Source organism: Oncorhynchus tshawytscha, linkage group LG26 (genome assembly GCF_018296145.1).
Source record: "Oncorhynchus tshawytscha isolate Ot180627B linkage group LG26, Otsh_v2.0, whole genome shotgun sequence".
NCBI lineage: Eukaryota > Metazoa > Chordata > Actinopteri > Salmoniformes > Salmonidae > Oncorhynchus > Oncorhynchus tshawytscha.
In genome coordinates, this window is record NC_056454.1 from 42591185 (window position 1) to 42609115 (window position 17931).

The 17931-nt window shown below is 41.3% G+C and overlaps 1 protein-coding gene across 1 annotated transcript in view; it reads right to left on the minus strand.

The window, feature by feature from the left end:
* The window catches only part of LOC112225629 (activin receptor type-2A), a 679452-nt gene that overhangs the window by 398727 nt on the left and 262794 nt on the right, over positions 1 to 17931 (minus strand). The window lies entirely within an intron of this gene.

Consider the following 17931-nt stretch of genomic DNA (forward strand, 5'->3'; position numbering starts at 1 on the left):
AGGTCTGTGAGAGCCAGAAATCTTGCTTGTTTGTAGGTGACCAAATACTTATTTTCCACAATAATTTGCATATAAATTCATTAAAAATCCTACAATGTGATTTTCTGGATTTTTTTTCCTCATTTTGTCTGTCATAGTTGAAGTGTACCTATGATGAAAATTACAGGCCTCTCTCATCTTTTAAGTGGGGGAACTTGCACAATTGGTGGCTGACTAAATACTTTTTTGCCCCACTGTACATGTATAGTATCCCTTCCAGCCACACGGTAGCTGAAGACTTTTCAATTACATCACATTTCTGTACTCGCTGAAAGGCTTCTATCCAATCAGAATCCACCTCACTGCCTAGAGTTGTCTCAAACTCAGCATGGTCTAGTTGTCTGCATCTGCTGATGATGTTCATTCCAAGGAGACCTAGTACTGTAGTCTGTGACTGCTTAGGATCTTTGACTACCAGGAAGCATCACCTGGATAAAGTTGTCCCTATGGTCTCTACGTCTAACTCAAGGTAACCTAGGTAAGGGATGTCCAACCCATTAGCTGTAGTTATGTTAAGCCTTCCTGCTGTAGAAAGCATGTCTTCATCTTCCCCGAATAAGTGTTCTCTGAAGAATGGCTCTGAAGAATGCCTCTGAAGAATGATGGTAATATTGTTGTATGGTGGTATTATACATTTTGTATTGTAGACGTGTAGTGGTGTAAAAATGTTATATGATGTACTGTTTTATATTCTGTGTATGTAATGTAAGTGCCTTAATGTGTTTGACCCCAGGAAGAGTAGTTGCTGCCCTGGGGGTCACTAATAAATACAAATACTCATCTTTAAAACAAAAGCAAAATATTTAATATTAACAAAAGAACTAGAAGGACAAACAGTGCAAATAGATAGCAATAAAAACAGTACTATAGAGGCACAGAATAACATAGAGGTAAAACAAAAATAAATGTAGGATCTTTTTCAAGGAAGACAAAAGTTTATATATTTTAACAATAAAGTGAACTGGATGGACTATGGGGAAAAAATGTCATCGTCAACATAGAAATGCTACCAAAAAGGTTTTACTGAAAGGTTTTACTGAAACTTTTTACAACTGACAGTCACCCATGATTCACCAAACAATATTTTGAAAGAGGACGCAAAGTACTTTAAGCATATGCTTTTGTTTCAGTCTCCTCCATCTCCACTAACCAAAGTTAATTCGATGTATTTTTTAAATGTTAATCGTGTAGAATTAACAGCTGTACAGAAAGACTAATGTGAAAGTGAAATTACAGAGGAGGAACTTCTTAATGCTGTTAAAGCCTTTAAGGCTGGGATGAATGGCATACCAGTTTTTGATGTACTTAGAGAACCGTTATTAGCATATTTTAACCAATCCTATAAAAATGGTAGATGATCAGATACTCAACAAGAAGGTCTGATTTCATTACTACTGAAACAGGACCAAAGTGATAAATAAACTCAGCAAAAAAAGAAATGTCCTCTTACTGTCAACTGTGTTTATTTTCAGCAAACTTAACATGTGTAAATATTTGTATGAACATAACAAGATTCAACAACTGAGATATAAACTAAACAAGTTCCACAGACATGTGACTAACAGAAATTGAATTATGTGTCCCTGAACAAAGGGAGGGTCAAAATCTAAAGTAACAGTCAGTATCTGGTGTGGCCACCAGCCGCATTAAGTACTGCATCTCCTCCTCATGGACTGCACCAGATTTGCCAGTTCTTGCTGTGAGATGTTACCCCACTCTTCCACCAAGGCACCTGCAAGTTCCCGGACATTTCTGGGGGGAATGGCCCTAGCCCTCACCCTCCGATCCAACAGGTCCCAGACGTTCTCAATGGGATTGAGATCCGGGCTCTTCGCTGGCCATGGAAGGACACTGACATTCCTGTCTTGCAGGAAATCACCCACTGAACGAGCAGTATGGCTGGTGGCATTGTCATGCTGGAGGGTCATGTCAGGATGAGCCTGCAGGAGGGGTACCACATGAGGGAGAAGGATGTCTTCCCTGTAACTCACAGCGTTGAGATTGTCTGCAATGACAACAAGCTCAGTCCGAAGATGCTGTGACACACCGCCCCAGACCCTGACGGACCCTCCACCTCCAAATCGATCCTGCTTCAGAGTACAGGCCTCAGTGTAACGCTTATTCCTTCGACGATAAATGCGAATCCAACCATCACCCCATGGTGAGACAAAACCGCGACACGTCAGTGAAGAGCACTTTTTGCCAGTCCTGTCTGGTCCAGCGACGGTGGGTTTGTGCCCATAGGCGACGTTGTTTCCGGTGATGTCTGGTGAGGACCTGCCTTACAACAGGCCTGCAAGCCCTCAGTCCAGCCTCTCTCAGCCTATTGCGGACAGTCTGAGCACTGATGGAGGGATTGTGCGTTCCTGTCCCGCAGGTGTGATGTTCGGATGTACCATCCTATGCAGGTGTTGTTTCACATGGTCTGCCACTGCGAGGACAATCAGCTGTCCGTCCTGTCTCCCTGTAGCGCTGTCTTAGGCGTCTCACAGTACGGGCATTGCAATTTATTGCCCTGGCCACATTTGCTGTCCTCATGTCTCCTTACAGCATGCCTAAGGCATGTTCACGCAAATGAGCAGGGACCCTGGGCATCTTTCCTTTGGTGTTTTTCAGAGTCAGTAGAAAGGCCTCTTTAGTGTCCTAAGTTTTCATAACTGTGACCTTAATTGCCTACCATCTGTAAGCTGTTAGTGTCTTAACGACCGTTCCACAGGTGCATGTTCATTAATTGTTTATGATTCATTGAACAAGCAGGGGAAACAATGTTCAAATGTGGACATAATCGGTATTCATACCCCGAAAGAAAGAAATGATCTCACTACATTACATTTTAATAGAAAGTTAGCAAAAAATAGATAAGATCTTGCTACCATGGAGAGGAAAATACCCATATATTTGTGGAAAAATCACTCTGATTAACTCCTTAGTCATGTCCCAGTTTACCTATTTGCTTATGGCCTTGCCTAAACCAAGGTATTTGTTTTTTAAATTAAATGAGTGTAATGCTCCGGGTGTCGTGGGTGTGGAGTCAAATGCAGGAAACAGAGATTTCAATGCTGCACAGGGTGCTCACAAAAGTAACGTTCCCAAACACAGGGAATCAAAATGTACAATGGAACAAATCACGACCAGGCACAAAACACGTACCTCTACAACAGAGCCGAAGGTTACATAGAAATAATCCCGCACAACAACCAGGCGGGCCGGCTGTCTAATAAAGACAAACTAATTAACCCTACACAGGTGCTACCACTAAACATACAAGGAGGGGGAGGAAAAACAATCAGTGGCAGCTAATAGGCCGGTGACGACGACCGCCGAGCGCCACCCGCCCGGGAAAGGAAACACCCTCGGTCGGACTCGTGACAATGAGCAAAAAATATTTAATTTTATTTGGAACGGCAAGTCAGACAAAATTAAACTGGCCTATTCATATAATAAATAATTTCTGCTCTTTAATTGCTTGTTACTTTTATTTCTTATTCTTATCCATATTTTTTACAACTGCATTGTTGGTTAGGGGCTTGTAAGTAAGCATTTCACTGTAAGGTCTACACCTGGTGTATTTGGCGCATGTGACTAATACAATTTGATTTGATTTGAAATCAGAGGGCAGAAATGATTAAATGTTAAGAATTAGACATTTAATACAAAAGTTATACTTATACTTAAATCCAAACTGGTTCTCTAACAGATTATTAAGAATGTCTCACCCCATGTTCAAGAATGGCCTTTTTCCCTTTATTCAGATTACCACCTCTCACTATGGTTAAGTAATGTACAAGCCATAGAATGTTGGTTGCAATTTCAGTTTAATCCACCACAAAAGACAAAACAAATACAACAAATATTATAATTAAATTCATATATACTAATTGATTAAAACAATTAAAAAGTATAATCTTTATAAATGATATCATAAATAGGACTGGTGGAGGAGTTATGTCACACATGCTGCTAACAAAAATGTATGGAAATGTCTGCTTTACCAAAATCACCACCAATTAATTGCAGCATTACCGCAAAAATGGAAAAGCCAAGTGGAAGGGGGAAAAAGTAAGGAACTTGTCTGTCCACCCTGGATTAAAGACCTTAATTGGTTAAAGAAAATTGTGATGAATAAAAAAGTATACCAGTTTCAATTTCATTTAAGGACTAAGAAATTCACATCTGTACCATCTAGTTTGGGAAGAGATTTTCGATGTACCAATTCCATGGCACATGGTTTATAAGCTGATACACAAAATGAAGCCGGATTCAAAACTTTAAATTTTCCAATTTAAATGATTATACAAAATTCTTGCAACCAATACAATGTTATATATATGGGGGATACAACCATCCCAGCTCTGCAGAGTTTTCTGCAAAGAGACAGAATCATTAGAGAATTTGTTTTGGTACTGTCCATGTGTAGCATGTTTTTGGTCGCAGGTTCAGGTATGGCTGAAGAATTGCAACCGTTACCTGGAGCTAACTAGCAAATAGCACTGCAGGATGATTTGAAAAGTCATAGTCCATCGATCAGTAGTATAATAATACTTTTAGCAAAAAAGTTTATTTCATTTAAAATCTGTAGAAACTATGAGAATAGGAAGGTTCAGAACTTTTGTGAAACTTCACAGCAAAGTTGAAATATATATGGCAAATAGGAATCAAAACTGGATGGTCTTTAGAGAAAGATGGGAGGGGTTGAGGGTAGCTGAAGGCTGGGACTGGATGGTCTTTAGAGATAGATGGGAGGGGTTGAGGGTAGCTGAAGGCTGGGACTGGATGGTTTTCAGAGATAGATGGGAGGGGTTGTGGGTAGCTGAAGGATGGGACTAAAAACAAACAAAAGATAACTAATGTAAAATATACTATCTCAAAGTGCTGTACAGAAACCCAGCCTAAAACCCCAAACAGCAAGCAATGCAGGTGTAGAAGCACGGTGGCTAGGAAAAACTCCCTAGAAAGGCCAAAACCTAGGAAGAAACCTAGAGAGGAACCAGACTATGTGGGATGGCCAGTCCTCTTCTGGCTGTGCCGGGTGGAGATTATAACAGAACATGGCCAAGATGTTCAAATGTTCATAAATGACCAGCATGGTCCAATAATAATAAGGCAGAACAGTTGAAGCTGGAGCAGCAGCACGGCCAGGTGGACTGGGGACAGCAAGGTCATCGTGTCAGGTAGTCCTGAGGCATGGTCCTAGGGCTCGGGTCCTCCTACCTCTTCACACGGGTAGAGTAGAACAGGTAGAGTAAAGCCAACAAAGGACGTTGTTAAAGTTGTTTAACCAGCCTTAATTGATAACACAGTTTCATGATGAGTTTACCTGATAGATGTACTTCCTTATAGCATAAGTGATGTCATTTGATAAGTAGGTGAATTGTTACACTCTACACTGGCATCTATCTTCTCCCTCCATTCTGAGCATCAAGAATGCCCATCAAAATGTTTTACGTATGTTTAACGTCACAATAGCCAACCATTCGACATGTTTCCTTGTCATCATTTCGCAGGTACCAATCTCCCTCTCATCACAATTCACCTACTTATCAAATGTTTTATATACGTTTTACGTGAAGATACTATTCCCCAGAGCCTCTCTTATTGCCAACAATGTCAATCATGAAAAATTAATTATAGATGCATGGAAGCATGAAAATATGACTCCAATTTCCTGGCTCTTGATAGGCCCATCTCAGTTTACTGCTTCTGGACCTATCAGTTAGGTAATAACCAGTAAGTCAGTGGCCTGTTTGTTTCTAGATGTAATTTACGGTCAAATGAAATTATTTCAATAAAGCAAATCTAAAACACAGACAAACACAGACAATGTTCAACTACAGACATTCTGTTCATCTGGAGCCTAATGAACATGTCTGAGTATGAAGTCTTTGAGGCGATCAGTTCAGGTCAACACCACTGCTCACCTTTTAGAACGATTAAATACACAAAGGTGTGAGTCACAAGCAATACAATGTAATAAAACACATGATCAAATAGACTCTAGCCCTGTTTAGATGATACCTTGAAACAGGTATATTTACAAAGTTAGGACATTGAGTCTTCTACATTATTATACATTTATATTACATAACACTACAACATTTTATGACATCCATGTTAGCTCCCCATGAACATTACATGAAAATATGACTGCAATATTTAAACAATGCTACTGTACGTAACTCAATGTTTAGAAGTATAATAATATTCTAAATGCTAAAAGTTGTATCAACATTCTAAAATATAAGCTCAACATGCAACAATTTCAAAGATTTTACTGAGTTAGAGTTCATAAAGGAAATCAGTCAAGTTAAATAAATTAATTAGGCCCTGATCTATGGATTTCACCTGTCTGAGAATACAGACATGCCACAGATACCTTTAAAAAAAGACAGGGGCGTGGATCTGAAAAACAGTCAGTATCTGGTGTGAACACCATTTGCCTCATGGACATCTCCTTCACATAGAGTTGATCAGGCTGTTGATTGTGGCCTGTGGAATGTTGTCCCACTCCTCTTCAATGGCTGTGTGATGTTGCTGGATATTGTCGGGAACTGGAACACCCTGTCATACATGCTCAATGGGTGACATGTCTGGTGAGTATGCAGGCCATGGAAAAACTGGAACATTTTCAGCTTCCAAGAATTGTGTACATGATGATATCATGATGAAACATGAGGTGATCGCGGAGATGAATGGCACAAGAATGGGCCTCAGGATCCTGTCACGGTATCTCTGTGCATTCAAATTGCCATGTATGAAATGCAATTGTGTTTGTTGTCTGTAGTTCATATGGCATTGTGTTGTGTGACAAAACTGCACATTTTAGAGTGGCCTTTTATTGTCCCCAGCACAAGGTTCACCGGTGTAAGTATCATGCTGTTTAATCAGCTTCTTGATATGCCACACCTGTCAGGTGGATGGATTATCTTGGCAAAGGATAAATGGACCTGGTCAGTCCTGGATGGGAGACCACATGTTGCTGGAAGTGGTGTTGGAGGGCCAGTAGGAGGCACTCTTTCCTCTGGTAAAAAAATATCCCAATGCCCCAGGGCAGTGATTGGGGACATTGCCCTGTGTAGAGTGCCGTCTTTCAGATGGGACGTTAAACGGGTGTCCTGACTCTCTGAGGTCATTAATAATCCCATGGCACTTATTGTAAGAGTAGGAGTGTTAACCCCGGTGTCCTGGCTAAATTCCCAATCTGGCCCTCAAACCATCATGGTCACCTAATAATCCGCAGTTTACAATTGGCTCATTCATCCCCCTCCTCTCCCCTGTAACTATTCCCCAGGTCGTTGCTGCAAATGAGAATGTGTTCTCATTCAATTTACCTGGTAAAATAATGGATAAATACAAAAATACAAAAATGCTCACTAACAGCGATGTAAACAAATGACTGCAAAAATGTAAGAGAAAGAAGCTTTTTGTGCATATGGAATATTACTGGGATTTTTATTTCAGCTCATGAAACGTGGGACCATCACTTTACATGTTGTGTTTATATTTTTGTTCAGTGTATATGGCTCTGATTTGAACTGTGTTAAACATGACCACACGGTTCTGATGGCAGCTGTCTGATGCGCTTTTGAGTCATTTTTTATTGTCATTTCTTATTGATACAGATCTTAATTTAACCATGCTTCTCAAAACAGGAAACTAATCCTACAACAACAGGAAATGTGGATTATTGTGTAGATTATAATTAATGGTCATTCCTATGGGGTGAATCAAGTCTGACAATTTAAAGTGGAAATTAGTAGCCTTTTTATACCTTGAATGCAGTACAAGTTAGCATTTCCTGTGGTGCCTGAAATGTACTGCAAAAAAAAGGTAATCAAATTAAGATCCTACATCTGTACAGTACATACACATGTAAAAAATGCCCCCTAATTATCTACATGCACTGACAATAGCTTGTGGTGGTGATCCATTCCAAAGGGTGAATAGGTTCCAAGAGGTGTTATTGAGACGGTGCTATCACTGTTCAGCATCGCTGCCATCGCCCCCTTGCACAAGAAACCATTCCTTGATCAAGACCTCTCAAACCACAGCCTAATTACAAACTCTCCTTTCTATTTAGTCCTGGAGAACATACTAGCAACACAGCTTCAGTCACACCTCAGTGCTAACCATCTTTATGAAGCTCTCCAGTCTGGCTTTAGACCCATGCACAGTACTGAGATAGCCCTGGTGAAGGTTGTAAATGACCTGCTCATTGCTGCAGGACCTCAGTGCTGCTTTTGACACAGTAAATCACACCACTGCAGCACTGCAGCACCTCAGATCTTCAGACAGCACAGCATCTAATTTCAGTGCTACACAGACGACACACATGTGTACACTGAAACTAAGCCTGACAACATTGTCCAATTGGAAAAATTAAAATCTTGAAATGGTAAAATCTTAAAAGCAGAACAACTTCTTCCAATTCCGGTATTGATTATGGGAATGCAGTGCTTGGGGGCCTGCCTGCAGATTCAGTTTATAAACTACAGCTCATCCGAATCATTGCCTCAAGGATTCTTGACAGAAACAAAAAAGTCTTCCTACATCACCCCCATCCTTGATCACCATTGGCTACCTGTTCCTCAAAGAATTGACATTAACATTCTCCTCCTTGTCTGATAATACATAAATGGCATCTGACCCACCTACCTGTCAGACCTACCCTCCCCCATGAACCTCCCTTACGTTCAAGCCACGCTAAACTCCTCCATGCCCCCAGGACCAGGCTCCACACAATGGGGGACCGTGCCTTTTCCTCTCGTACACCATGCCTATGGAACTCCCTCCCTGATAATCTCAGGGCTGTTCAGACTGTTGTGGCCTTAAGACTCATCAGCTGGCCTACCCTTCTCCTAGACTTTGATTGTTGCTTTCATGATATAGAGACAAAAACAGAAAAATAGTTTAAAAAACAAAACAAATAAACAATTTTTCTATTTTTTATTTAATTTTATGCAATTTGAGATTATTACTGTATAATGAAAAGCGGTTTACAAATAAATTATTATTATCATTATTATTAACTAAGGAATTATTATTAACGAAGGGAGCCATTTAAGGGAGCCATTTATCAATGACGGACGGACGGACGGACCACATTCAGATGTTGATTCATTTATACTTTCAAAGTAACAGTAGTTTCCAGAAGAACTGGAAATGTGACATGTGTCGTGAATTTACTTGGCTGGTTAAATAGATAAATACAAGTGTCAGCATTCAAGACCTCTTCACACAAGGCCTATAGTTCCACCCCATTGTCATGACTAGAATGTTCGGACTGGTTTGACTAGGGAATATAGGAGTGAATACAGTGGGCCTACCTTATGGTTCAGAGGGCCTATAGTTCAATAGTTCAACCCTATCTAGAGGTGTGTAGGCCAATACCTGAGGTTGATCCAAGGAAAGGGTAGATGGGTTTTAATTGAGGACATTGAGGTAATCAAAAGGCTTTATATTTTTAAATGTATCTTTATTTTAGGTTTTAAAACTATTTTAAGATTTAAACAGCACTGGTAGCGACAGTTGAAGTTGGAAGTTTACATACACCCTAGCCAAATACATTTCATCTCGGTTTTTCACAATTCCTGACATTTAATCAGAGTAAAAAATACCTGTTTTAGGGCAGTTAGGATTACCACTTTATGTTAAGAATGTCATATGTCAGAATAATAGTAGAGAGAATGATTTATATCAGCTTTTATTTCTTTCATCACATTCCCAGTGGGTCAGAAGTTAACATACACTCAATTAGTATTTGCTAACATTGCCTTTAAATTGTTTAACTTGGGTCAAACGTTTCGGGTATCCTTCCACAAGCTTCCCACAATAAGTTGGGTAAATTTTGACCCATTCCTCCTGACAGAGAGAGTGTAACTGAGTCAGATTTGTAGGCCTCCTTGCTCACACAAGCTTTTTCAGTTCTGCCCACACATTTTCCATAGGATAGGTCAGGGCATTGTGATGGCCACTCCAATACCTTGACTTTGTTGTCCTTAAGCCATTTTGCCACAACTTTGGAAGTATGCTTGGGGTCATTGTCCATGTGGAAGACCCATTTGCAACCAAGCTTTAACTTCCTGACTGATATTTTGAGATGTTGCTTCAATATACCAACATAATTTACCTCCGCATGATGCCATCTATTTTGTGAAGTGCACCAGTCCCTCCTGCAGCAAAGCACCCCCACAATATGATGCTGCCACCCCCGTGCTTCACAGTTGGGATGTGTTCTTCGGCTTGCAAGCCTCCCCCTTTTTCCTCCAAACATAACGATGGTCATCATGGCCAAACAGTTCTATTATTGTTTCATCAGACCAGAGGGCATTTCTTCAAAAAGTACGATCTTTGTCCCCATGTGCAGTTGAAAACCGTAGTCTGGCTTTTTTTATGGTGGTTTTGGAGCAGTCGTTTCTTCCTTGATGAGCAGCCTTTCAGGTTACGTCGATATAGGACTCGTTTTACTGTGGATATAGATTATTTTGTATCCATTTCCTTCAAAATCTTCACAAGGTCCTTTGCTGCTAATCTGGGATTGATTTGCACTTTTCGCACCAAAGTACGTTCATCTCTAGGAGACAGAATGGGTTTCCTTCCTAAGTGGTATGAGGGCTGCGTGGTCCCATGATGTTGATACTTGCATACTATTGAACATCGTACCTTCAGGCGTTTGGAACCCGATGGTCATTCTGACAGAGTTCCAGTGTTCCTCTGTGGCAATTGGAGAAACTTCTAGAAGGAGGTTGCACATCTCTGCAGCACTACACCAATCAGGCTTTTTTATGGTAGTGGCCAGACAGAAGCCACTCCTCAGTAAAAGGCACATGACAGCCCGCTTGGAGTTTGCCAAAAGGCACCTAAAGGACTATCAGACCATGAGAAACAAGATTCTCTGGTCTAATGAAACCAAGGTTGAAGTCTTTGGCCAGAATGCCAAGAAACACGTTTGGAGGAATCCTGGCACCATCCCTACGGTGAAGCATGGTGGTAGCAGCATCAAGCTGTGGGGGTGTTTCTCAGCGGCAGTGAACAGGAGACTAGTCAGGATCAAGGCAAAGATGAACAGAGCAAAGTACAGAGAGATCCTTGATGAAAACCTGCTCCAGAGTGCTCATGTGTTGTTAGCAGAGAGGTTTGGATCCCTCTTTTGTTATTGGTCTATCAACCAATTTACTGCATGGTGATTTCACCTTGGAAAGCTGAAATTCTCACCATGCAAACCTGCTGATTAGGTCATGTGTAGATTGTATTTTCAACCAGAAACTATGAGGAAATAATACTAATGAACTTTTCTATACTTTTACGGTGTTCATCTTCTTCAGCTGTACAATATGATTTAAAACATTTTTAAAGCTTAATTTTGACTGCACTGGGCCTTTAAGTTGAATTTCCCCAATAGGAAGGCTCATGTAATTGTTTTGTGCAATCAAAAATCTTCTCCCTGTTTGGAGATCATGAATTTGACAATATCTGTAGGAAAACGAATAGCCTTGATTCCTCAATACCTCACCCCACTCTCAAAGCTCATTGGAGGAGGAGTTGACAGCTAATACAATTTTATGATGCAATCCCTGTTGCGGTCTTCAAATGTTTTTTTGTTTGTTTTTGTTTTTTGTTATCCCAAAGCCAAGCTTAGCAGGCATGAACCAGACTTGCGGAGGTCTACAATATTTTTCTGGGTTCTTGGCTGATTTCTTTTGATTTTCCCATGATGTCAAGCAAAGAGGCACTGAGCTTGAAAGTAGGCCTTGAAATACATCCACAGGTACACCTTCAATTGACTCAAATTTGGTCAATTAGCCTATCAGAAGCTTCTAAAGCCATGACATAATTTTCTGGAATTTTCCAAGCTTTTTAAAGACGCAGTCAACTTAGTGTATGTAAACTTCTGATCCACTGGAATTGTGATACAGTGAATTATAAGTGAAATGATCTGTCTGTAAACAATTGTTGGAAAAAATTACTTGCGTTATGTGCAAAGTAGATGCCCTAACCGACTTGCCAAAACTATAGTTTGTTACAGTTTTTCTCAATTGCTAAAACACAATTTCTGAAACCTTGCTCCATTTCCTGAAAACATTCAACACAAAACCTCATCTTCAAGCACTATTTACATGACCTCTGACTCCTCTTGCAAAATGAGACATTCGCCTCAAAACAGTTTTACCTGTTTTCAAAATCAATCACTGCTCTCAAATCATAAACAAAGTGATCAAAATGATATACACTCTCAAGCAGGCAGTAAACAAAACACTGAAAAATAGAAAACACACTGTTCAAAACATACAATTCTCAGGGAGAAGTACATTTTTAATTTAAAAAATATTCATATTTTGCCGTCATTGTCTTTTGAAGAAAGAAAACATGTTCTATCATAGTAGCTCAAAATTGATCAGAAATTACTACTCTGCTTTGCTCTTTGCAATTTTGTTTTTTGTTCTTCCTCCTCCTTGTACCCCTATTTTTTTTAATAGTACTGTACCCTGCATCTCACAAACGTGTCCTTTGTCTCTGTGATACTGTAATTCTTGTTCTTTGTTGATATGAACCTGCAACCAGTCAAAATTGATTGAGCAGTCAGTACTGTTAATACATGGAAAGCACAAAGTTCAGGGCAATACAATTTGTCCATACAGCCTACAATGCACTGTACTACAGTATCCATTCTCAGACTTTCTCCTTCCCAACTTCAACAACCGGTTTGCTCTCTGAACTGGCTTATATTGGTTGTGTCGCATCATTTGAAACAGGTTCAATCCATTTTGAGTGGTTGTGTTCAATCAATGACATATGTTCTCTATTTGTATTTGATTGTTGCCACTTGTGTTTACCAGTATGGATGACATGTGCATTAGAGTGCAGAATGTGTTTTGAGAATGAGAATGTGTTTAGAGTTTTGCTGCAAAGTCTAAGTGAGATCTGCAAATAGTGTTTTATCATGTGAAATGGTTTAAGGTATTGACAACAGACTGCATAATTAGCTAAATGAGTCCAGGCAACTGAGAACTTTGTTCAGCCAATGGGTTTTAGTGTTTTAGCAATTGAGAAAAACTGTAATAAGAAATGTGTGGAGTGGTTGAAAAACTAGTTTTAATGACTCCAACCTAAGTGTATGTAAACTTCTGACTTCAACTGTGTATATGCACATACTTCATCTGTATTTGTTCTACATCATATGTACTGTATTAGTTCTGCCATTAACAGCCTGAAAGTAGTTGATGATTGGGCTATCAAGAAATCTTCATGAGCTATCAGGTATAATTATTCTACCAGCTCACGTTCATTGCATATGTTTTACACATAGTGCTTATTTAACTCTTTATGTAGGCCTACATTGCTTTATTTGACAGCATTATTTGAAAGGATTTGAGGGTTAGCTTGAGTTGGATAAAACACAACGAAGTATAAAGTGACCAATCCAACGTGCACATTGGCAGGGCAGCATTTATGTTGATAAGGCCTATGTAGAAGTCAGGGCATTCATACTACTTGCGCTTCATGGAGCAGTTTGTGTTTATACAGGACCTCCGGCCTCCACACCACCTACCATCAACCAATCATGTCAATGCGGAGCTATATGGAGCACTCTGCATTGTTACAAAATGTGGGAGGCACACAGCGATGCGCTACAGAGCTAAATTTGGCCTCTGCGTGCCCCAGGAAGCTCCGCAATTGCATCACACCATCCATACAGAGTCTCCGACCAAATTTCGGATCAAGCAGGATTTGGCTCTCATAAATTAAGACGGTATCTATGAGGCTTCAGTTCTGAGGATCCAGGGGCTGTCGCTTAGCCTGGCTGACACGACCCAATTGACTCACAGAGCAGGGAGAGCTGTGACACTTTTCGGGACAGTTAACCAGTTGGAAATGCAGTATTCGCTCAGAAATTGTGAAAATGTTTTGATTGGTTCTCATATGCAAGCTACTTCCATGTGCAACGCCCCATACTTCCTTATCAATTTTCTACGCCCCCACTACAGATGAAGTAAACAAATCAATCGTGTACAGAGATTAGCAAGTGTTATGGCAGGTGCAGTGAAATGCTTATGTTCCTAGTTACTATCAATCAATGCAGTAAATGTCAACATGCTCAGAATAAACCAATAATCTAAAACAATTTGAACAGCAGTAGATAAATAAATAGTATGTAAACATTATTAAAGTGGCCAGTGTTCAATAACTATGTACATAGGGCAGCAGTTCCTAAGGTGCAGGGTAGAGTGGTAGCCGGCTAGTGACAGTGACTGAAGGGCAGAGGGCAGGGTACTGGGCGGAGGGTGTCTAGTGGTGGTTGTTTATCAGTCTCTCGGTCCCAGCTTTGATGCACCTGTACTGCCTTCACCTAGATGGTAGTGGGGTAAACAGGCCGTAGCTCGGGTAGCTAAGGTCCTTGATGATCTTCTTGGCCTTTCTGTGACACCGGCTGCTGTAGACATCCTGGAGGACCCCAATGCCCCCAATACAGCCCGACAGGATGCCATCAATGGTGCATCTGTAATAATAATAAAAATTGCAATAATAATAATATTAATAATAATTTGGTGGGTGCTAACATTTGTAAGGGTCAAGATACATTTCTTCAGCCTTTCTTCACTACACTGTTGGTGTTAAGGGACCATTTTAGGTCCTCAGTGATGTGCATACCGAGCAACATGAAGCTTTTAACCCTCTCCACTGCGGCCCGTCGACATGGATGGGGGGCATGCTCTCACTGCTGTCTCCGTTAGTCCACAATCAGCTCCTTCGTTTTGTTGACGTTGAGGGAGAGGTTATTTTCCCGACAGCACTCTGCCAAGGCACTCACCTCCTCTCTGTAGGCGGTCTCTTCATTGTTGGTAATCAGGTCTACCTCGGTTGTATCGTCAGCAAACTTGAGGATTAAGTTGGAGACGTGCGTGGCCATGCAGTCATGGGTGAACAGGGAGCACAGAAGGGGAGTGACAACACACGCCTGTGGAGCCCCCATGTTGGGGATCAGCGTATTGTTGAGGAACAGGTGTTGTTACCTACCTTCACCAGCTGGGTTAAAGTTAGGCTAGCTAGTTCCATTACAAAGTCAAAAAGCCTAGCTATTGATTGAAACTGTGGGGGGGACTCTGAGATGGAGCTTTCTGAAAAGGAGATAGAGATGGTACTGCCATTAATAACAAATTGAAAGAAGTGATGAATAAAAGGGATGCAATCAACATCATCAATATTTCGTTTTTTAAATTTGGGGTATGACGGTCTACTACAAATCAGTCTGACTTCGACTCTGACAGTACGTCTGACAGTATATCAATCAGAAAGAAGTGGTTTGAAGTGATTGAAATGCATCAGAATGGTATTGGGAAGTTCAGAAAATCATCAGGCAATCATTTTGCATGATCTTCTGTGTAGAAAAGAACATCATCATTGGTCATTTACTTTCCCCCCCATTCTACGAAATGTTACTGACATTCTATGAACCAGGCTCGATTTTATTCATTTTATTTCCATTTCTCTCGCAAACCCATTATCAAATCAGGTGACCCCACATGGGGTCAAAAAAATGTAATCAAATCGAAATGTATTTGTCACATGTGCCGAATACAACAGGTGTCACCTTACAGTGAAACGCTTACTTACAAGACCTTAACCAACAATGTAGTTTTAAGGAAATGCCCCACCTAAAAAACAAGAGATAAGAATAACAAATAATTAAAGAGCAGCAGTAAATAACAATAGCTGGGCTATATACAGGGGGTACCGGTACAGAGTCAATGTCAATGTGTGGGGCACCAGTGTCGATATAATTGAGGTAATATGAACATGTAGGTAGAGTTATTAAAGTGACTGCATAGATAATAACAGAAGGTAGCAGCAGCGTTCAAGAGGGGGTGGGGGGCAATGCAAATAGTCTGGGAAGCCATTTGATTAGCTGTTCAGGAGTCCTATGGCTTTGGGGTAGAAGCTATTTAGGAGCCTCTTGGACCTAGACTTGGCGCGCCAGTACCACTTGCCGTGCGGTAGCTGGAGTCTTTGACAATTTTTAGGGCCTTCCTTTGAAACTGCCTGGTATAGAGGTCCTGGATGGCAGGAGGCTTGGCCCCGGTGATGTACTGGGCCATACGCACTACCCTCTGTAGTGCCTTGCAGTCAGAGGCCGAGCAGTTGCCATACCAGGCAGTGATGCAAACCATCAGGATGCTCTCGATGGTGCAGCTGTAAAACCTTTTGAGGATCTGAGGACCCATGCCAAATCCTTTCAGTCTCATGAGGGGGAATAGGTTTTGTCGTGCTCTCTTCACAACTGTCTTGGTGTGTTTGGACCATGTTAGTTTGTTGATGTTGTGGAACTCGAAGCTCTCAACCTTCTCCACTACAGCCCCGTTTATGAGAATGGGGGCGTGCTCAGTCCTCCTTTTCCTGAAGTCCACAATCATCTCCTTTGTCTTGATCACGTTGAGGGAGAGGTTGTTGAGGTTCAGGTCTCTGACCTCCTCCCTATCGGCTGTCTCATCGTTGTCGGTATGTCATCAGCAAACTTAATGATGGTGTCGGAATCGTGCCTGGCCATGCAGTCATGAGTGAACAGGGAGTGCAGGAGTGCACCCCTGAAGGGCCCCCGTGTTGAGGATCAGTGTGGCGGAAGTGTTGTTACCTACCCTTACCACCTGGGGGCGGCCTGTCAGGAAGTGAGGGATCCAGTTGCAGAGGGAGGTGTTTAGTCCCAGGGTCCTTAGCTTAGTGATGAGCTTTGAGAGCACTATGTGTTGAACGCTGAGCTGTAGTCAATTAATACAATTCTCACATAGGTGTTCCTTTTGTCCAGGTGTGAAAGGGCAGTGTGGAGTGCAATAGAGGTTGCATCATCTGTGGATCTGTTGGTGCAGTATGCAAATTGAAGTGAGTCTAGGGTTTCTGGGATAATGTTGTTGATGTGAGCCATGACCAGCCTTTCAAAGCATTTCATGGCTACATTTCATGGCTGAGTAGTCATTTAGGCAGATTACGTTAGTGTTTTTGGGCACAAGGACTATGGTGGTCTGCTTGCAATACGTTGGTATTACAGACTCATACAGGGAGAGGTTGAAAATGTCAGTGAAGACACTTGCCAGTTGGTTGGCGCAAGCTCGGAGTACACGTCCTGATAATCCATCTAGCCCTGTGGCCTTGTGAATGTTGACCTGTTTAAAGGTCTTACTCACATCGGGTGCGGAGAGCGTGATCACACTGTCATTTCTTATAAGCTCTACCCTTTAGCTCAGCACGAATATTGCCTGTAATCCTGGTTCGGGTATGTACGTACAGTCACTGTGGGGACGACATCCTCGATGCCGTACTCTATATTGATAAAGCCAGTGACTGATGTGGTGTACTCCTCAATGCCATCGGAAGAATCCCGGAACATATTCCAGTCTGTGCTAGCAAAAAAGTCCTATAGTTTAGCATCTGCTTCATGTGACCACTTTTTTTATAGAATGAGTCACTGGTGCTTCCTGCTTTAATTTTAGCTTGTAAGCAGGAATCAGGAGGATAGAATTATTGTCAGATTTGCCAAATAGAGGGCGAGGGAGAGCTTTGTACTCGTCTCTGTGTGTGGAGTAAAGGTGGTCTAGAATTTGTTTTCGTCTGGTTGCACATTTAATATACTGATAGAAATTAGGTAAGACTGATTTAAGTTTCCCTGCATTAAAGTCCCCGGCCACTAGGAGCGCCTCTGGATGAGAGTTTTCCTGTTTGCTTATGGCGGAATACAGCTCATTGAGTGCGGTTTTAGTGCCAGCATCGGTCTGTGGTGGTATATAGACAGCTACGAAAAATACATGTAATCTCTCTAGGTAGATAGTGTGGTTTGCAGCTTATCAATTCTCTACCTCAGGCGAGCAAAACCTTGAGACTTCCTTAGATATTGTGCACCAGCTGTTG